We start from the raw sequence: 23,199 nt of genomic DNA, 5'->3' as shown, positions 1-23,199 counted from the left end.
GGTGAATCCTAGTTGGAGTCCTAGTAGGACTCCCCCCACTTGGGGCGCGCCTAGGCCGCCCCCTCACCCTTGCTCCTTTATATATGGGGGCGCCCCTAAGAGACACAACAATTGCTCTTAGTCGTGTTACCCCCCCCTCCAAAGTTTACGCCTTCGGTTATATTCTCGCAGTGCTTAGGCGAAGCCCTGCGGCCATCACATCACCATCATCGTCACCACACCGTCGTGTTGATGGAACTCATCTACTCCCTCAACCCTCTGCTGGATTAAGAGCTCGAGGGACATCATCGCGCTGAGCGTGTGCAGAACTCGGAGGTGTCATACGTTGGGTACTCGATCGGTCAAAACGAGAAGACGTTCGACTGCATCAACCGCATTGAGCTAACGCTTCCGCTTTCGGTCTACGAGGGTACATGGACACACTCTCCCCCTCTTGTTTCTATGCATCTCCTAGATAGATCTTGCATGAGCATAGGAATTTTTTTGAAATTGCATGATACGTTTGCCAACAGTGGCATCCAAGCCAGTTCTACGCGTAGATGATATGCATGAGTAGAACACAAAGAGTTGTGGGCGGTGGTCGTCATACTACTTACTGTTGGGGAACACAGTAATTTCAAAAAAAATCCTACGATCACGCAAGATCTATCTATGTGATGCATAGCAATCGAGAGGGGAGAGTGTGTCCACGTACCCTCGTAGACCGAAAGTGGAAGTGTTTAGTTAACGAAGTTTATGTAGTCAAACATCTTCGCGATCCAACCGATCCAAGCCCCGAATGTACGGCACCTCCACGTTCACCACACGTTCAGCTCGGGGACGTCCCTCGTACTCTTGATCCAGTTGAAGCCGAGGGAGAGTTTCATCAGCACAATGGTGTGGTGACGGTGATGATGAAGTTACCGGCACAGGGCTTCGCCTAAGCCCTACAACGATATGACCGAGGTGTGTAACTGTGGATATGGGGGAACCGCACACGACTAAACAATCGTTGGTATCTAAGGATAAAGAGACATGGTTTAAAGTAGGATGAAAATAGTATGACATCATTCATATCATGGGCAAACGGATATAAAACAAACAAGATATTTTATCATTGTGTGCGCACGTGAACATAACAACTAGATTATAGATCAAGACCAAAAGAATATCCTTCATCTCGTTTAAACTATGTAACATGAAATGCTAATTTAAGACAACTGTGTATAAAAGTGAACAAAGTAACTGACATTGGCTGCAAACAAGTAGTTAAATGAACACATCACATTACCAATCTGTTCAAAGGAAGGAGGAGTAAGGACTTACACCAGCGGTTGAACTAGTGTGCTCATGCCCTTCATCTTGCTGGTGTGGCAATCCTTGAAGATTTGCACTGCATTCGGTTCAGGTTCTTTTTGGTCCGCACGAGCTTTCCTCTGTATTTGGAACAAGTCAATATAGATACGATAATATGACACAGAAAAAAGAAGGAAGTAGCAACTATTTACAAGAGCCTCGCAGTGCGCAATATAGCTATGAGATCCTGTTGTCTGTTGGAATTTCACTTTAGAATAGTTGGTTTTGTTCTTCAAACAGTTAGATGATACGTCTCCATCGTATCTATAATTTTTGATTGTTCCATGCTAATATTATTCAACTTTCATATACTTTTGGCAACTTTTGATACTATTTTTTGGGACTAACATATTGATCCAGTGCCCAGTGCCAGTTCCTGTCTGTTGCATGTTTTTTGTTTCACAAAAACCCAATATCAAACGGAGTCCAAACGGGATAAAAACGGACAGAGATTTTTTTTGGAATATTTATGAATTTCGGGAAGTAAAATCAACGTGAGACGGTGTCCGAGGTGGTCACGAGGTAGGGGCGCGCCCTACCCCCCAGGCGCGCCCCTGACCCTCGTGGTCCACCCGTAAGGCGGTTGACACTCTTCTTTTGGTGCAAGAAAGCTAATTTTATGAGAAAGATCTGGGCGAAAGATTCACCCCAATCGGAGTTACGGATCTCCAGATATAAAGGAAATGGTGAAGGGGTAGAATCAGAGAACGCAGAAACTGAAAGATAGATCCAATCTCGAAGGGGCTCTCGCCCCTCCCGTGCCATGGGAGCCAAGGAAAAGAGGGGAAACCCTTTTCCAATCTAGGGAGGAGGTCAAGGAAGGAGAAGAAGAAGGGGGGCCCTCTCCCCCCTTGCTTCCGGTGGTGCCGGAGCGCTGCCGGGGGCCATCATCATCACCACGATCTTCACCAACACCACCGCCATCTTCACCAACATCTCCACCAACTCTTCCTCCCTCTATGCAGCAGTGTGACCTCTCTATTACCCGCTGTAATCTCTACTTAAACATGGTGCTCAACGCTATACAGTGTTCCCCAATGATGTATGGCTATCTAATGATGTTTGAGTAGATCCGTTTTGACCTATGGGTTAATTGATGATCGTGATTGGTTTGAGTTGCATGTTTTATTATTGGTGCTGTCCTATTGTGCCCTCCGCGTCGCGCAAGCGTGAGGGATTCCCGCTGTAGGGTTTGCAATATGTTTATGATTTGCTTATGTGTAACGCCCCGGATGTAACTTTCCATATCTGTAACTCCAACTCTTACCATTTCCGGCTATGCGATATATTATTTTCCTTCGTGGTTGGGTTTTGTCTTTTGTTTTGCATTGTGTTCATGTCATGCATCTCATCTCATAGCATCATGCACATTGCATCTGCATGTTTTCTTAAACCTCGTAGCCGTTCGTAGTTACCGCTTCTCTCTTTGTCTTTGTTTCCCTGTTGTCAGTCCGCTTGTCCTTCTCTTAGACCAATTGGACCCCTCTCTTCTCTCTTTCTCCGAGACCCACAAGACCCCCCCTTGTCCCCGTGGCCTTTCGTCAGACCCCATTGTCTTTGTTTTCCCCTCTCATCTAAATGCCCACCCTCTCTGCACAGCCACCAACCCCTTTGCGCGTGTCCGAAACTGCCCCGAACCCGAACCGGTCGGTCGTGACCGATGAGTCCGGATCATCCCTAAACATCCCTAAAGCATCTTTTGTTTTTATTTGGACTCCCCTAGTCTATTCTTTCTCGACCGTCCGATCCCGATATGTTGACCCAAATTTCCCGCCTTTGTCTATTTATAGTCCAACCTCATACCAAATCTAGCCTAACCCTAAAACCTAGGAGCTTTGTCCCTCCCCGCCGCCGCCACTCCTCCTGTCTCCTCCCACCTCGGGATCTCCTCCCGCAGCAACCACTGCTCCACCTCGTCTTCAGCATCGGGCCAACCACCTCCCCCCTCGTTCCATCCAATCCCGCAGGCACCTCCTCGCTTCTCCTCTTCCTCGACCGGAGCAAGGCTCCCCTGCTCATGGCGCCCGAGCACCCCCAGCACCGGCAGCAGTCCACCCCACGCCCAGCCTGCACCTCTCCTTCCCTACTTCCCCTACTGCTTTCTCTCCTTCCCTTCAATCTCTCTCTCATGAACTTTCTCTTGACTCTCTATGTACAGGAAACCGCCATGGACGCTCGAATCCGATGGCGACCTCGACCTTCAGGCCACCCGGACGTGCCCCTGCTTCCTCGACCTCCTGACCCCCTCACGCTCGAGCCACACAGAAGACGAGCGCCCCGCAGCAGCGCTCGACCCCGCACTCGTCTTCTCGCCCGGACGGCCATGTCGCCAGGATCCCAGGGCCCAAGCTCCGCCGCTGCCTGCGCCCTCCCCAAGACGCTGCCACGCCACAGCGGACCTCGCCCCTAGGTCCCGTCGACGAGCCCCTGCTCCTTTCCTCTCCTCCTGTTTGCCTTTCTCTGAGCTTCTCTGACCCCGTCACAACCTGCAGAAGCTTCAGGAAAACGATTGCAGTCGCCGCAGGAGCTCCCTCACAGCCGCCTGGGTCTGGCGTCTCGCCGGACCACCTCGTCCTCGACCAGATCCGGTGCCTCCTGCTTAGATCCGCGCCCCCATGACCTCGCTGCAGCTCTGCATCGCCACAAGTCCCTGCCGTCGCCCCTGCATCCCCTGCTTCACGACCAGCTCCGCCCCTATTTAGGGATGGCACCCGCAGGGTTTGGGTATGGGTGGAGCTACCCCATACCCTTACCCGTACGCTCCTAGCTTACCCATTGTCCTTACCCATACTCGTCAGTGGGTACAATTTTTTCCCATACCCGTTACCCAACAGGGTAGATGGGCACCAGCGGGTAAAATTACCCACATTTGCAAAGCATCAATTTGACCAACTAATAGTCATAAACAACAACACATAATTATAATCTATAAACAAACAACACATTATACAACAAGACACACTTTTAAAAAACAACACATCATAAACAACACCATACTTAATAAACAACATCACTTTCTCTTAAATAACAATACATTGAAACATCTTCACATAAGTCATAGATTTTGAGTTCACAAATTTATGACAAAGTTTAGAGATAATTTCGAGTTCATACAAATTTTATATGGGTACATGGGGTACGTGGGTATGGGTCATACGATCCCATAACCGTACCCGCTCTACCCGATGGTTTTAACTTTTCCCTATTTATATACCCATGGGTAATTTTTTGTCTCATACCCTTACCCTAATAGGGTTTTTACCTACAGGGTACATGGGTAATGGGTACCCATTGCCATCCCTACCCCTGTTCAGTGCGAGCAGGAAACGAGTGAAGCCGCTCGCCCCTTTGACCGCCTTCTTCGTCCACATGGGCCGCGACCACGTCCCTGCCCGGAGCCCAGCCGCCAGCTCGCCCGCTTCGGCCTGCCTCCTCCCCGCACCAGCCGGGCCAAGAGCCCATGGTGAGCAGACCAGTCCGCCCACCAGATTCGGCCCAATGTTGTTTTTTTCCTGTTCTGTGATTTTGCTAATTATCCAGAGAACGCCTGTTTTACAGAAAAGTCCCTAGAGTTCATGCATTTAATAACTCCTCAGCCGTGCATCATATCAAAATGTTTTATATATGTAACTTGCTTAAAATTTTGCCTAGTTTCATAATATGCCATTTTCATCCATGTTTAAAATTGTTTAAAATGCTATTTGTTTAAATTTGCTCAAATGCCATGCTAAAATGATTTATTTCATAACTAAGTAACCGTAGCTCGGTTTTAAATAAACTTTATATGTAAAAGGGGTGAAAAAAATGCATAGTTTAATATGGTGCACTTTATTTTCCTGTTTAACAACAATAAAATATGGTTTAGGGCAGAACAGTTCCAACCCCAAAATATGCATACGAAGATTTTTCGGAATTGTTGTTTGTTCTTCCGGCCTCATTTAAACTTGCCTAGTTAGGTAGTTTCATTATGCTTCACCCCTTGCCATGTTTAACAACATCTAATATAGATGAGTAGCATAACCGAGAGAGAACTAAATAATTGATGTGGTGTTTTGTCAATATGCAACTCGTTGCATATTGAGCTCCACTTAACTTGTAGTATTGTTTGTTGCACTTTGCCATGCCATGCCTCATTAAACTGGACATGCATCATACTTGATTGTGCATCATGCCATGATTATGCTTGTGTGTTTACCATGTTGTTTGTTTCTTTCTGTGTTGCTTCTTAGTTCCGGTAATGTTGCGATTCTGAGGATTCGTTCGACTACGTCCGTTCGTCTTCTTCATGGACTCGTTCTTCTTCCTAGTGGGATTTCATGCAAGATGACCATCACCTTGGATCTCACTACTATCATTGCTATGCTAGTTGCTTCATTCTATCACTATGCTGCACTTCCTATCACTTGCTCTTCAAGCCTCCCAAATTGCCATGAACCTCTAACCTTTGTCACCCTTCCTACCAAACCGTTGTTTGGCTATGTTACCGCTTTGCTCAGGCCCTCTTATAGCGTTGTTAGTTGCAGGTGAAGTTGAAGATTGCTCCATGGTGGACAGGATTATGTTGGGATATCACAATATCTCTTATTTAATTAATGCATCTATATACTTGGTAAAGGGTGGAAGACTCGGCCTTATGCCTGGTGTTTTGTTCCACTCTTGCCGCCCTAGTTTCCGTCATACCGGTGTTATGTTCCCGGATTTTGCGTTGCTTAGGCGGTTGGGTGATTTATGGGACCCCCTTGACAGTTCACTTTGAATAAAACTCCTCCAGCAAGGCACAACTTTGGTTTTACCATTTGCCTCACCTAGCCCTTTTTTCCCTTGGGTTTCCGGAGACCGAGGGTCATCTTTATTTACCCCCCCGGGCCAGTGCAACTCCGAGTGTTGGTCCAAACTAGAGCATCGTGCGGGACCGTCCCTTGGCAACTTGGGTTACGTTGGTACCTGTACGCTTCGCTTATCCAGTGTGCCCTGAGAACGAGATATGTGCAGCTCCTATCGGGATTTGTCGGAAGATTGGGCGGCTTTGCTGGTCTTGTTTTACCATTGTCGAATTGTCTTGTAAACCAGGATTCCGAGACTGACCGGGTCTTCCTGGGAGAAGGTATATCCTTCGTTGATCGCGAGAGCTTATCATGGGCTAAGTTGGGACACCCCTGCAGGGTATAAACTTTCGAAAGCCGTGCCCGCAGTTATGTGGCAGATGGGAATTTGTTAATGTCCGGTTGTAGATAACTTGACACCAGATCCGAATTAAAACACATCAACCGCGTGTGTAGCTATGATGGTCTCTTCCCAGCGGAGTCCGGGAAGTGAACACGGTCTTTGGGTTATGTTTGACGTAAGTAGGAGTTTAGGATCACCTCTTGATCATTGCTAGCTTACGACCGTTCCTTTGCTTCTCTTCTCGCTCTTATTTGCGTATGTTAGCCACCATATCATGCTTAGTCGCTGCTGCAACCTCACCACTTTACCCCTTCCTTTCCCATTAAGCTTTGCTAGTCTTGATACCCATGGTAATGGGATTGCTGAGTCCTCGTGGCTCACAAATTACTACAACAACAGTTGCAGGTACAGGTTATGCGATGATCATGTCGTGAGAGCGATGTTTGCTTGTTTTGGAGTTCTTCTGCTTCTTCTTCGATCAGGGGATAGGTTCCAGGTCGGCAGCCTGGGCTAGCAGGGTGGATGTCGTTTCTGTTTGTGCTTCATCCGTAGTTCAGATGTTGATCTTATGTATGATGTATTGTTGTATTCGTGTGGCAATGTATGCCTCTTGTATGTATCCCCATCTATTATGTAATGTTGATGTAATGATATCCACCTTGCAAAAGAGTATCAATATGCGGTTCTATCCTTGGTGGGACCTTCGAGTTCCTTTAGGATAGGGTCGCATATTGGGCGTGACAAGTTGGTATCAGAGCCTCGACCGACCATAGGAGCCCCCTTGATTGTTGGCCGTTGTTGAGTCTAGAAGAAAACTATTTTGAGTCTTAGGATTATATATATCGGAGAGTAGGATTCTTTTTACTCCTCAGCCCCCTTCGTCGCTCTGGTGAGGACTCCTGACATAGATGTTTTGTCTTTCCTCTCCTTAATTTTTTGACAAATTTTTTTAGGATCAAGCGGGTATCTTGGGATCGTTCCGATATTCTTGTGACGAGAACATTGTTCTTGGTGCCTCCTGACATTTAGGGGTTGTGGCAGTGTCCCGGGGAGTTGAGCTCCGAGGTGTTGTTGTCACAATTTATCGTTGCAGTTCTGGAATACCTGAGTTTTGCCGACATCGAAAATCTCTTTTATGCAGTTGTTGGTGAGATAACCTCGACGCCACCCAATACTGGGGAGTTCGGGAGTATTTCCATAGCTTGTATAACGGATGCTTTTCGAAGGTTGAGGTACACGATTTCCGAAGGTTTCTTGGTTATGTGTTGACGGATGGATACAACTAGATGTAGGGATTGTTAGTTTGGGTGAGATATATTGCTTCCCCTGTATCCCCAACACCAGATTGCATAACCAGAAAGTTTTGGGAGTTTATAGGTGGGAATTCAAGTAGCTCCTAGAATATCTTTCTGACAGATGCGTGATATGGGATTGGGTAAATCTCTATCATATGTATTTGTTCCGGCTTATCCTACAAGCCAAATCCTTTGTTTTGCTTTATTTGTGGTATTCGAGTTGCTTCAATGTCAAATGTTCAATCCATACCTTTCCTAAATGGTGTTCTCATATTGCTATGTGAATACTAATCCTTCTTGATCATCGAGGACTTCATGTTAATTCTTTTCCCAACCGGTGTGCTTCTCTTCAAGTGGATTCGATCATTTCAACATTCGCTAGATCAATTCTAAGTTTTCTCAATGGTGTTTCTACCATCCGTCCCAAGTTGCCTTTGTTTCCCGCCCTCCCACCCATTTTCTTCAAGGACTCAGATATCTTAATCAATTATCCATCTTATGGATGTGAAGTTTCTCCATTCTTTTCCCGTCAATGTTCTTATCTGATGATTCTCAGGAAGATACTAACGGAGCTTTGAGTTCATCATTCTCCGTTATTTTTCTTCTCCGGTGGATTCAATTCCAATTTTTGGTAGTGATTACATTCTTTCCCTCGGCTCAAGTGTTTTCCCTGCTCGTTCGCCTCTCGCCAGTTTCTTCCGGAGTGCTCAAGGCATCTTAGGAGATTCGTCTATGTTCCAATTAATTCGAGGTTGTCACCTCATTTAAATATTTCAATTGTTCCGGTGCATCATCTATCTCTTCAACAATCCTTTCCAACGGTGTTATGTCTTCAGTGGGCCCTAACCCACAGGATTTTTTCCAGGATCTTACCCGACTCTTCTAATTTATCCGGAGCGATTCCCAAAGTCTTTTGAAGTTTGACGTAAGAATGAATTTTCATCAGTCAGATGTCTTCTTCAAGATCGATTTGAATTCTTTTCGTTGTTGGTTCAACCTTTCCTCTTTTCATTCGTTCGGAGTGTCTCAACAATTTTGGTGGTGTTTCTCGTCGTCATTTGAAGACCGAAGAAGAGTTTTTCCTCTCAATCTTGCCCATTCTCCCAAAGATTCGTGGTTCAAGCTTCATATTATCCTCTCTAACTATTCCATTTGTCAGATATTCTTTTTTTCTCACCTATCCGGAGTATTTCAGGAGTTGATTTTTGTTTCGTTTCACCGGAGGTCATCGTTCCAGAAGAATTCTTCGTCCTCACATTTCAGCTACCGTTATCCAATTATCCCGGTGCTTCGTTCAAGTGTTCTTTAATCAGCTCATGATCTCTTTGTTCTTTTGCATCTAAATCCCCTCTAGCATATTGGTTCCTCTAATTCTTCCCGGTGATTCATTCTCTTTCATCAGTCATTTTTGAATTCTTATGGTGGTTCGTTAAAGATTCTCTTTCTTTGGTTATCATATTAATTCATTCGTTCTTTCCAATCCTAATGGTGGTTCATGAAGACCTTCCCAATTTTGCGCTATATCTCCCGGTAATCCTTTCCAATGCGAATAAGTTGTATGCAATCCTTTGCTTCTCAACAATTTAATTGATGGAAGTTAAGCATAACATAATTCTTATTCTTCTTTCATCAAGTTGATTAATTCCTTTCTTTCGGAGATTGTTCATGATGAATAATCTCTCGGTTCTAAGCTAATCATCTTTTCATTTCCGGAGTTCAAATTTCCTCGGCCATTTCGTCGGAACCTCCATCTAAATAATTGAAAGGCTTTACCTTGTGTTTTCAACTTCTCTTTCTTTCTATCATCCTTTTATTACCAGAGTTTTTCATGGAGGCTCTACATGGTGGTTCGTCAAGGATTCCTTTTATCCTTCAATTGTTCTTCAAGATTTCTCTCGAATTTAAGATCCGCCAAGCTATACTCTAAAACAAACATGGTGCTTAACACATGTTTTGTTTTGAGGAATTCAAGTATTCTCTTCTTGCATTTCGAAGTGCAATTCTTTCTACCTTAGCTTTTGAGGTGGTGTTATATCATTCTTGGCAATTTCCTTCATGTGTCATGATTCATATGTTGTCAAGAATGAGGTATTTTAAATCCATCATTTTCTCTTTGTTCAAGAGATCTTTTCGACCAATAATCTTCTTCGTTGGAGTTATCTTGTGTCAGATTTCACCTAAAGCCTTTTCTTAAGGGTTGTCGCTATTTGTGGTGATTATGCATGACCCAAGCTTGCTCTTTATCCTCTTGGTGGAAGAAGTTTTCATCTTTTTGGTGCTCTCAATCAAATCAATGGTTTCCATTAGTGGCCGGTTGTCACCTCATAGTCTTGACATGTTTTCCATAAGCCCACTACAAGCTTGTTCTTTTCGTTGTTGGTTTTGCAACAACTCCGTTATAACCTTCTTGGAAGGGTGCTTTCTAAGCTCATTTGTGGCAGAAGTTGGCATTTCCTTCTCCATTCTATTATTCCAATGATCTATCTTCTATTCTTTCTTCCGGAGGCATTGTGATATTGCTCTCGTTGGCCCATCATCTCATTTTGTCAAGATCATGTTATTTTCTTGCTTATCCATTTAACCGGAGTATTGTGTTCTCATTCAAGTTCTTTCATCTTATCAAGTTTTGCCTCTCTTTTCAACCTGAGTGCTGTCTGAAATCCTTCTTACCCATTGTGCCATTTTTTCAATAGTTCCAGAGGCAGTGTGTCGTTGATTTCATCAAGTATCATCCCATCTTCTCAAGTTCATGTTCTATTCCTTCCATGTTCAACCGAAGTGTTGTCCAAATTCTTCCTCTCTCATCTTGTTTGAACCAGAGTGGCTTCAATTCTATCTTGTCCATTAAACTCTTGATTCATGTCTTTGCAACCTTCAAGTTCTCCTAATGTCCCTTGTTCCTCTTTTCTAACGGATTGTTTGCAATATGGTTCATCTCTATTGTACTCTTTCTTTTAAATTGCTCAACCTCTCAAGGATTGTGGTTTCACTCATTCGTCAAAGAAGCAACTTAGTTTTACCTCTTCTCTTCCTCTTCCTTTTCCCTCCGGTGCCATCCTAGATCTCGGGACGAGATCCTTTCGCAGTGGTGGAGTGTTGTAACGCCCCAGACGTAACTTTCCATATCTGTAACTCCAACTCTTACCATTTCCGGCTATGCGATATATTATTTTCCTTCGTGGTTGGGTTTTGTATTTTGTTTTGCATGGTGTTCATGTCATGCATCTCATCTCATAGCATCATGCACATTGCATCTGCATGTTTTCTTAAACCTCGTAGTCGTTCGTAGTTAGCGCTTCTCTCTTTGTCTTCGTTTCCCTGTTGTCAGACCGCTTGTCCTTCTCTCAGACCAATTGGACCCCTCTCTTCTCTCTTTCTCCGAGACCAACAAGCCCCCCTTGTCCCCGTGGCCTTTCGTCAGACCCCATTGTCTTTGTTTTCCCCTCTCGTCTAAATTCCCACCCTCTCTGCACAGCCACCAACCCCTTTGCGCACGTCCGAAACTGCCCCGAACCCGAACCGGTCGGTCGTGACTGATGAGTCCGGATCATCCCCAAACATCCCGAAAGCATCTTTGGTTTTTATTTGGATTCCCCTAGTCTATTCTTTCTCGACCGTCCGATGCCGATCGGTTGACCCATAGTTTCCCCCTTTGTCTATTTATAGTCCAACCTCATACCTAATCTAGCCTAACCCTAAAACATTGGAGCTTTGTCCCTCCCACCGCCGCCACTCCTCCTATCTCCTCCCACCTCGGGATCTCCTCCCGCAGCAACCACAGCTCCACCTCGTCTTCAGCGTCGGGCCAACCACCTCCTCCCCTCGTCCCATCCAATCCCGCAGGCACCTCCTCGCTTCTCCTCTGCCTCGACCGGAGCAAGGCTCCCCTGCTCATGGCGCCGGAGCACCCCCAGCACCGGCAACAGTCCACCCCACGCCCATCCTGCACCTCTCCTTCCCTACTTCTCCTACTGCTTTCTCTCCTTCCCTTCAATCTCTCTCTCATGAACTCCCTCTTGACTCTCTCTGTACAGGAAACCGCCATGGACGCCCGAATCCGATGGCGACCTCGACCTTCAGGCCACCCGGACGCGCCCCTGCTTCCTCGACCTCCTGACCCCCTCACGCTCGAGCCACACAGGAGACGAGCACCCCACAGCAGCGCTCGACCCCGCGCTCGTCTTCTCGCCTGGACGGCCACGTCGCCAGCATCCCAGGGCCCAAGCTCCGCCGCTGCCTGTGCCCTCCCCAAGACGCTGCCACGCCACAGCGGACCTCGCCCGATGGTCCCGTCGACGAGCCCCTGCTCCTTTCCTCTCCTCCCATTTGCCTTTCTCTGAGCGTCTCTGACCCCGCCACAACCTACAGAAGCTTCAGGAAAACGATCGCAGTCGCCGCAGGAGCTCCCTCGCAGCCGCCTGGGTCTGGTGTCTCGCTGGAGCACCTCGTCCTCGACCAGATCCGGTGCCTCCTGCTCGGATCCGCACCCCACGACCTCCCTGCAGCTCTGCATCACCGCAAGTCCCTGCCGTCGCCCCTGCATCCCCTGCTTCACGACCAGTGCCGCCCCTGTTCAGTGCGAGTAGGAATCGAGCGAAGCCGCTCGCCCCTTTGACCGCCTTCCTCATCCACATGGGACGTGACCACGTCCCTGCCCGGAGCCCAGCCGCCAGCTCGCCCGCTTCGGCCTGCCTCCTCCCTGCACCAGCCGGGCCAAGAGCCCATGGTGAGCAGACCAGTCCCCCCACCAGATTCGGCCCAATGTTGTTTTTTTCCTGTTCAGCGATTTTGCTAATTATCCAGAGAACGCCTGTTTTACAAAAAAGTCCCTAGAGTTCATGCATTTAATAACTCATCAACCGTGCATCATATCAAAATGTTTTATATATGTAACTTGCTTAAAATTTTTCCTAGTTTCATAATATGCCATTTTCAACCATGTTTAAAACTGTTTAAAATGTTGTTTGTTTAAATTTGCTCAAATGCCATGCTAAAATGATTTATTTCATAACTAAATAACCGTAGCTCAGTTTTAAATAAACTTTATATGTAAATGGGGTGGAAAATGCATAGTTTAACATGGTGCACTTTATTTTCCTGTTTAACAACAATAAAATATGGTCTAGGGCAGAATAGTTCCAATCCCAAAATATGCATACGAGGATTTTCCGGAATTGTTTACCATGTTGTTTGTTTCTTTCTGTGTTGCTTCTTAGTTCCGGTAATGTTGCGATTCTGAGGATTTGTTCGACTACGTCCGTTCGTCTTCTTCATGGACTCGTTCTTCTTCCTAGCGGGATTTCAGGCAAGATGACCATCACCTTGGATCTCACTACTATCATTGCTATGCTAGTTGCTTCGTTCTATCGCTATGCTGCGCTTCCTATCACTTGCTCTTCAAGCCTCCCAAATTGCCATGAACGTCTAACCTTTGTCACCCTTCCTAGCAAACCGTGGTTTGGCTATGTTACCACTTTGCTCAGGCCCTCTTATAGCGTTGTTAGTTGCAGGTGAAGTTGAAGATTGCTCCATGGTGGACAGGATTATGTTGGGATATCACAATATCTCTTATTTAATTAATGCATCTATATACTTGGTAAAGGGTGGAAGACTCGGCCTTATGCCTGGTGTTTTGTTCCACTCTTGCCGCCCTAGTTTCCTTCATACCGGTGTTATGTTCCCGGATTTTGCGTTCCTTACGCGGTTGGGTGATTTATGGGACCCCCTTGACAGTTTGCTTTGAATAAAACTCCTCCAGCAAGGCCCAACCTTGGTTTTACCATTTGCCTCACCTAGCCCTTTTTTCCCTTCGGTTTCCGGAGCCCGAGGGTCATCTTTATTTACCCCCTCGGGCCAGTGCTCCTCCGAGTGTTGGTCCAAACTAGAGCACCGTGCGGGACCATCCCTTGGCAACTTGGGTTACATTGGTACCTGTATGCTTCGCTTATCCGGTGTGCCCTGAGAACAAGATATGTGCAGCTCCTATTGGGATTTGTCGGCACATCGGGTGGCTTTGCTGGCCTTGTTTTACCATCGTCGAAATGTCTTGTAAACCGGGATTCTGAGACTAATCGGGTCTTCCTGGGAGAAGGTGTATCCTTCATTAATCGCGAGAGCTTATCATGGGCTAAGTTGGGACACCCCTGTAGGGTATAAACTTTCGAAAGCCGTGCCCGCGGTTATGTGGCAGATGGGAATTTGTTAATGTCCGGTTGTAGATAACTTGACACCAGGTCCGAATTAAAACGCATCAACCGCGCGTGTAGTCGTGATGGTCTCTTCTCGGTGGAGTCCGGGAAGTGAACATGGTCTTCGGGTTATGTTTGACGTAAGTAGGAGTTCAGGATCACCTCTTGATCATTGCTAGCTTACGACCGTTCCTTTGCTTCTCTTCTCGCTCTTATTTGCGTATATTAGCCACCATATCTTGCTTAGTCGCTGTTGCAACCTCACCACTTTACCCCTTCCTTTCCCATTAAGCTTTGCTAGTCTTGATACCCATGGTAATGGGATTGCTGAGTCCTCGTGGCTCACAGATTACTACAACAACAGTTGCAGGTACATGTTATGTGATGATCATGACGTGAGAGCGATGTTTGCTTGTTTGGGAGTTCTTCTGCTTCTTCTTCGATCAGGGGATATGTTCCAGGTCGGCAGCTTGGGCTAGCAGGGTGGATGTTGTTTGAGTTTCTGTTTTTGCTTCATCCGTAGTTCGGATGTTGATCTTATGTATGATGTATTGTTGTATTCGTGTGGCAATGTATGCCTCTTGTATGTATCCCCATCTATTATGTAATGTTGATGTAATGATATCCACCTTGCAAAAGCCTATAATATGCGGTTCTATCCTTGGTGAGTGACAGAAGCACAGACCCGAGTAAGTAGGTTGTTTGCGTATGGGATAAAAGGGGATTTGATACTTTAATGCTATGGTTGGGTTTTACCATAATGAATCTTTAGTAGTTGCGGACGCTTGCTAGAGTTCCAATCATAAGTGCATATGATCCAAGTAGACAAAGTATGTTAGCTTATGCCTCTCCCTCAAATAGAATTGCAACAATGATTACCGGTCTAGTTATCGATTGCCTTGGACAAATAACTTTCTCATAACTAAAAGCTCTCTACTAATATTTACTTTATTGCTTCTTTATCTAAACAGCCCCTAGTTTATGTTTACGTACTCTTTATTATCTTGCAAACCTATCCTTTCACTCCTACAAAGTATTTCTAGTTTCATACTTGTTCTAGGTAAAGCGAACGTCAAGCGTGCGTAGAGTTGTATCGTTGGTCGATAGAACTTGAGGGAATATTTATTCTACCTTTAGCTCCTCGTTGGGTTCGACAGTCTTACTTATCGAAAACTGTTGAGATCCCGTATACTTGCGGGTTATCAAGACCTTTTTCTGGCGCCGTTGCCGGGGATTCATAGCGTGGGGTGAATATTCTCGTGTGTGCTTGTTTGCTTTATCATTAAGTAATTTTTATTTGTTGTTCTTAGTTGTTTTCTATCTTTAGCTATGGGTAGGAAACACAAAATACCAAAAAATAGTTGTACCTACTGAACCAATGGTTGAAGAACCACTCAAAATCTATCACACTGCTGAAGCTTATTACTTGGATCATCTTTGATCCATATGTGCTCATGCTGAAACCCCAACTAGCTTAGTTGAGGGAAAATCTTTAGACGAGCATGCTTGTTATGTGCGACACCGTATATCTGAAAAAGGGAAACTATTATGGGGTCAAATTCAACGTTTGCAATGCTATGCTTGGAATTTATGTGAAATATATGATGTTACTTGTTGTTCTGAAAACCCTAAGAAACACCTTCCCTACCAATGTGAGTTTGATAATGGAATCATATCTTCGTACGCTAAGGGCGTTTATAATCACTATGATGTTCAACAAATTGAAGAATTTGTTGCTTTTAAGGGTGCTTTTGAAATTGCTTCTTTGATTGAAAAGTATGACGCTACTCTTTACAAATCTGAAAATTTTGCCATACTTGAATATTGTTATGAGAATTATGCTTCTAATGCTTATGTTAAACTATATATTGAGGACTAATCCGCTGTCCAAGAAGAGACTAATATTTTGCAGGAGTCTATGGAAGAAGAAATTGATGAAACTGTGAGCCCATTGGATGAAAAAGATGAGGAGGAGAGCGAAGAACAAAAGGAGGAAGAGCGGATTGATCACCCATGCCCACCTTCTAATGAGAGTAACTCTTCAACTCATACATTGTTTAATTCCCCTTCGTGCTTACCGAAGGATGATTGCTATGATGACTGTTATGATCCCTTTGATTCTTTTGAAATATCCCTTTTTGATGATGCTTGTTATGCTTGTGGCCAAGATGCCAATATGAATAATGCTTATGGAGATGAACTTGCTATAGTTCCTTATGTTAAACATGAAATTGTTGCTATTGCACCCATGCATGATAGTCCTATTATCTTTTTGAATTCTCCCGATTACACTATATCAGAGAAGTTTGCACTTATTAAGGATTACATTGATGGGTTGCCTTTTACCGTTGCACATGATGATTTTGATAGATATAATATGCATGTGCTTGCTGCTCCTACTTGCAATTATTATGAGAGAGTAACTATATCTCCACCTCTCTATGTTTCCAACATGATAAAATTGCGAGAAACTGTTTATACTATGCATTGGCCTTTACTAGGTGTGCATGAATTGTTCTTTTATGACATGCCGATGCATAGGAAGAGAGTTAGACTTCGCCATTGCTTGATATATGTTACTTTGTGCTCACTACTAAATTACAAATCATTGTTAATTAAGATTGGCTTTGATATACCTTGGGATCCGGGTGGATCCATTACTTGAGCACTAAATGCCTAGCTTAATGGCTTTAAAGAAAGCGCTGCCAGGGAGACAACCCGGAAGTTTTAGAGAGTCATTCATTTCTGTTGAGTGCTTTCATATAGTTTAAAAACACAAAAATAAAGGGGGGAACCTAAAAACTTTTCAAAAAGGAAAGTGAAAGTGAGAAACACAAGCATTGTTGAAGTGGGAGCTAGTCTTAAACTTTGTTCATGCTCACAGAAACTTTGTGAATCTTGATTACAGAAACTTTTCATCAAAAATAATTATCCCCTTGTACAATTCCATTGTATTATAAAAATAATGTGCCAAGGTTTGCCTTTAGGATGTTTACAATGCTTGTTGGTTTGTACGGTGCAGGACAGGAACTTTGGCTGTAGTGCGCGATTTTACATTTTTAACTGGAACGTCAATTGGTTCTGATTCCTCTTGCACTGTCTTTCTGTACAACTTTTTTAATTTTCCTAATTTCGCTAGAATTTTTGGGGTACTAGAAGTATGGTGAATGTTCAGATTTCTACAGACTGTTCTGTTTTTGACAGATTCTGTTTTTGATGCATAGTTGGCTTGTTTTGATGAATCTATCAATTTATACTAGTGGATTAAGCCATGGAAAATCTATATTACAGTAGACACAATGCGAAAACAAAATATGAATTTGTTTGCAACAGTACTTAGAGTAGTGAGTTGCTTTATTATACTAACGGATCTTACCGAGTTTTCTGTTGAAGTTTTGTGTGGATGAAGTGTTCGATGATTGAGAAGGTTTCGATGTGAGAAGAAGGAAGAGAGGCAAGAGATAAAGCTTGGGGATGCCCGAGGCACCCCAAGTAAATATTCAAGGAGACTCAAGCGTCTAAGCTTGGGGATGCTGGGAAGGCATCCCCTCTTTCTTCAACAAATATCGGTATGTTTTCAAATTCGTTTCATTCATGTGATATGTGCAAATCTTGGAGCGACTTTTGCATTTAGTTTTCACTTTTCTTTCATGCACCATGCTGTTATGAAATAGTCCTTGGTTGATTTATAGAATGCTCATTTCACTTCACTTATATCTTTTGAGTGTGGCTTTATAGAATGCTTCATGTGCTTCACTTATATCATTTGAAGTTTGGATTGCCCGTTTCTCTTCACATAGAAAACCGCCATTTGTAGAATGCTCTTTTGCTTCACATATATTTGTTAGAGCGTGGGCTTATCTTTTGTAGAAAGAATTAAACTCTATTGCTTCACTTATATCTATTTAGAGAGATAACAGGAATTGGTCATTCACATGGTTAGTCATAAAATCCTACATAAACTTGTAGATCGCTGAATATGATATGTTTGATTCCTTGCAATAGTTTTGCGATATAAAGATGGTGATATTAGAGTTATGCTAGTGGGTGACTATGGATTAGTAGAAACACTTGTGTTGAGGTTTGTGATTCCCGTAGCATGCACGTATGGTGAACCGCTTTGTGATGAAGTTGGAGCACAATTTTATTTATTGATTGTCTTCCTTATGAGTGGCGGTCGAGGACGAGCGATGGTCTTTTCCTACCAATCTAGCCCCCTAGGATCATGCGTGTAGTACTTTGTTTTCAATGGCTTGTAGATTTTTGCAATAAGTATATGAGTTCTTTATGACTAATGTTGAGTCCATGGATTATACGCACTCTCACCCTTCCATCATTGCTAGCCTCTTCGGTACCGTGCATTGCCCTTTCTCAACTTGAGAGTTGGTGCAAACTTTGCAGGTGCATCCACACCCCGTGATATGATACGCTCTGTCACACATAAGCCCCCTCATATCTTCCTCAAAACAGCCACCATACCTACCTATCATGGCATTTCCATAGCCATTCCGAGATATATTGCCATGCAACTTTCATCATCATCATCATATACATGACTTGAGCTTTTTCTTGTCATATTGCTTTGTATGATCGTAAGATAGGTAGCATGATGTTTTCATGGCTTGTCCGTTTTTTGATGTCATTGCTACGCTAGATCATTGCACATCCCGATACACCGCCGGAGGCATTCATATAGAGTCATATCTTTGTTCTAGATATTGAGTTGTAAGTAAATAAAAGTGTGATGATCATCATTATTAGAGCATTACCCCAATGAGGAAAGGATGATGGAGACTATGATCCCCCCACAAGTCGGGATGAGACTCCGTACTTCATGAAAAATAAAAGAGGCCAAAGAAGCCCAAATAAAAAAAAGGCCAAAGAAGCCCACCAAAAAAAGAGAAAATATAAAAATGAGAGAAAAAGAGAGAAGGGGCAATGTTAATATCCTTTTACCACACTTGTGCTTCAGAGTAGCACCATGTTCTTCATAGAGAGAGCCTCCTATGCTTTCACTTTCATATACTAGTGGGAATTTTCATTATAGAAGTTGGCTTGTATATTCCGATGATGGGCTTCCTCAAATGCCCGAGGTCTTCATGAGCAAGCAAGTTGGATGCACACCCACTTAGTTTTTAGTTTGAGCTTTCATACACTTATAGCTCTAGTGCATCCGTTGCATGGCAATCCCTACTCCTCGCATTGACATCAATTGATGGGAATCTCCATAGCCCATTGATTAGCCGCGTTGATGTGAGACTTTCTCCCTTTTTGTCTTCTCCACATAACCTCCACCATCATTTTCTATTCCACCTATAGTGCTATATCCATGGCTCACGCTCATGTATTGCGTGAAAGTTGAAAACGTTTGGATTATTAAAGTATGAAACAATTGCTTGGCTTGTCATCAGGGTTGTGCATGATTAAATACTTTGTGTGATGAAGATAGAGCAACAGCCAGACTATATGATTTTGTAGGGATAACTTTCTTTGGCCATGTTGTTTTGAAAAGACATGATTGCTTTATTGGTACGCTTGAAGTATTATTGTTTTTTATGTCAAATGATAGACTATTGCTTTGAATCACTTGTGTCTTAATATTCATGCCATGATTAGACATATGATCAAGATTATGCTAGGTAGCATTCCACATCAAAAATTATCTTTTTTATCATTTACCTACTCGAGGACGAGCAGGAATTAAGCTTGGGGATGCTGATACATTTCCGTCGTGTCTATAATTTTTGATTGTTCCAAGCCAATATTATTCAACTTTCATATACTTTTGGCAACTTTCTATACTAGTTTTTGGGACTAACATATTGATCCAGTGCCCACTGCCAGTTCCTGTCTGTTGCATGTTTTTTGTTTCGCAGAAACCCAATATTAAACAGAGTCCAAACGGGATTAAAACGGATGGAGATTTTTTTGGAATATTTATGATTTTCGGGAAGTAAAATCAACGCGAGACGGTGTCCGAGGTGGTCACGAGGTAGGGGGGGTGCCCTACCCCCCAAGCACGCCCCTGACCCTCGTGGTCCACCTGTAAGGCGGTTGACGCTCTTCTTTTGGCGCAAGAAAGCTAATTTTATGAGAAAGATCTGGGCGAAAGATTCACCCCAATCGGAGTTACGGATCTCCAGATATAAAGGAAACGGTGAAGGGGTAGAATCAGAGAACGCAGAAACTGAGAGATAGGTCCAATCTCGGAGGGGCTCTCGCCCGTCCCATGCCATGGGAGCCAAGGAACAGAGGGGAAACCCTTCTCCCATCCAGGGAGGAGGTCAAGGAAGGAGAATAAGAAGGGGGGCCCCTCTCCCCTTGCTTCCGGTGGCGCCGGAGCGCTGCCGGGGGCCATTATCATCACCGCGATCTTCACCAACACCGCCGCCATCTTCACCAACATCTCCACCAACTCTTCCTCCCACTATGCAGCGGTGTAACCGCTCTCTTACCCGCTGTTATCTCTACTTAAACATGGTGCTCAACGCTATATATTGTTCCCCAATGATGTATGGCTATCTTATGATGTTTGAGTAGATCCGTTTTGTCCTATGGGTTAATTGATGATCGTGATTGGTTTGAGTTGCATGTTTTATTATTGGTGCTGTCCTATTGTGCCCTCCGTGTCGCGCAAGCGTGATGGATTCCTTCTGTAGGGTTTGCAATATGTTTATGATTTGCTTATGGTGGGTGGCGTGAGTGACAGAAGCACAGACCCGAGTAAGTAGGTTGTTTGTGTATGGGATAAAAGGGGACTTGATACTTTAATGCTATGGTTGGGTTTTACCTTAATGAATCTTTAGTAGTTGTGGACGCTTGCTAGAGTTCCAATCATAAGTGCATATGATCCAAGTAGAGAAAGTATGTTAGCTTATGCCTCTCCCTCAAATAGAATTGCAACAATGATTACTGGTCTAGTTATCGATTGCCTTGGACAAATAACTTTCTCGTAACAAAAAGCACTCTACTAATATTTACTTTATTGCTTCTTTATCTAAACAGCCCCTAGTTTATGTTTACGTGCTCTTTATTATCTTGCAAACCTATCCTTTCACTCCTACGAAGTATTTCTAGTTTCACACTTGTTCTAGGTAAAGCGAACGTCAAGCGTGCCTAGAGTTGTATCTGTGGTCGATAGAACTTGAGGGAATATTTATTCTACCTTTAGCTCCTCGTTGGGTTCGACACTCTTACTTATCGAAAACTGTTGCGATCCCGTATACTTGCGGGTTATCATTAGACTAGAAGAAGATACACTTGTAAGGCATATACATAAATACATGATCAATATGTGGTCTGATCAAATACATATAGCCTACCTGATACTTTGGATCAGACCAATGTTTAACGAGGGTTGTCCAACCTTCATCTGTAATATATTCCACTGGAGATGTTTGGGCGATTTCATTGTTAGACTTGCCTTTAAAGTGAGATTTTCTAAGGTGGTACCGATACTATCGCAGAGCAGACTGAAAAACAAGAGTGCATGCTTGTTTAGTTGCATCATCTTTTGGATCCAACTTGAACCTCATCTGTTGAGAAAAGAATGTGAGTCATATTAGGAGAAAGCTAGAAAGTATGGGACAGAAGAAGACAACATTACTAATTGTGATGAATAACATTACTTACGGATAAATGGTCAAGGAAGGTGTTAAACAGGGTATTGTCTTTCTCATTCCTGTACTAGATCCATGCTGGGAGGATACGTGCATGACACCTAATGGCAACAGCTGCCTCTGATACTAACTTCGCTGACTCTATAGCATCACGTGGCCTTTTTAAACCTGCCTTAAAATGGATCTCCATTCTTCCTCCTTTAGATTTTGTTAATCTGTCAAGCATTATCCCTAATGTATGTTTCCGCTTGCATCGTGGTGCTAGTTCAACAACGAATATGGAAAGTGTTAGTGTACATCAAACTGTGAGAGTACATATAAAGGAGCATGCAACTGCAACTTGACTCCGTCAGGTACCATCTTGGTGTTGATGCTCATGAGGTTCATCTGATCTTGCCAAGTCCTGTTGTGTCAGCAGTGTTTCAGAAGTAGTGTTAGGTGTGAAGGCAGCTTGGGAGATGGCCAGTTTCGGAGCAAACGAACGAGTAACTCGTTGAGATGCTGGTACAGTTGAAGCAGATGATGTAGCTAGTGGAGCAGGTGATACTGTGTTTGTAGATTTAGCCGGTGGACTTGGACCTTCTACTTCACTATAAGTACTAGCAGAATCTCGACTGCAGATCATTTTCCGTTTCACCCGACGAGTATACCCACTCCCTACTATATTATTTTCCTTGCTCTCTTTTGACTTTGCCATGTCAAGTCGTACCCACAACACAAAAGAATAAAATCGCTCTTCAAAACTCATTGATGCATGATACAGACAAGCAATACTTTGATGTAAGACAACCGTATGAGGATGGAATATGTAAGAAAAATAGGACGGCATGACATATTCACACCTACGATGTGTAAACTAAGACGAAGGATTTTCAAGAAAATAGAAGTAATGCAAGCTAGACACCATATGAAAGATGCAACCAATATTACTTTGCCAAGTTAAAAGTGTCTTGTCATAAGTTGCAATTCGAAAAATTAGAAGTAGTACAACATAGAAATCAATGCAAGATGCAACCACTATCAAACTGCCATGTTAAAAGCGTCCAATCATGAGTGGCTGATGCGGGATACACAACAGCAGTACTTTGATGTAAGAACATGGTATGATAGATAGATGCAGTGTATTCTAGACACAGAAAGCCATGTCATATACACATGTATAACGTATAAACTCAGCAGGTGCAACTTAATCAAAATAGAAGAAATACAGGCTAGACAACATATGCAACATGAAACCAATTATGACACTGTCAACTTAGAGAAAGCACCTGCGATGGTGAAGTACAAGAGATGAACTCATCATGTAGACTTGGGACTTCAACTTCATTAGCAGTAGCAGTGGCAAATCTAGAGAGTCTCTGTTTGCATCGGTGCGGAGGACCACCAACATCCCCTAACTTACTCTTTTCCTTCCTATTTTCTAATATTTCCTTATGAAGTCAAAACCACAAGAAGATGAATAAAATTAGCTCTGCATAACTGGTTGATGCATGATACAGATGAACACTACTTTGATGTAAGGCAAGCGTAGGATAGGAGGATGGAATATATACAAAAAAAGACAGCTTATCATATTCACACATACGATAGGAGGAT

This window comes from Triticum aestivum, chromosome 3B, assembly GCF_018294505.1.
Source record: "Triticum aestivum cultivar Chinese Spring chromosome 3B, IWGSC CS RefSeq v2.1, whole genome shotgun sequence".
In the NCBI taxonomy this organism is placed as follows: Eukaryota; Viridiplantae; Streptophyta; class Magnoliopsida; order Poales; family Poaceae; genus Triticum; species Triticum aestivum.
The sequence above is the reverse complement of the archived record's forward strand: the minus strand, read 5'-3'. Positions refer to the sequence as shown.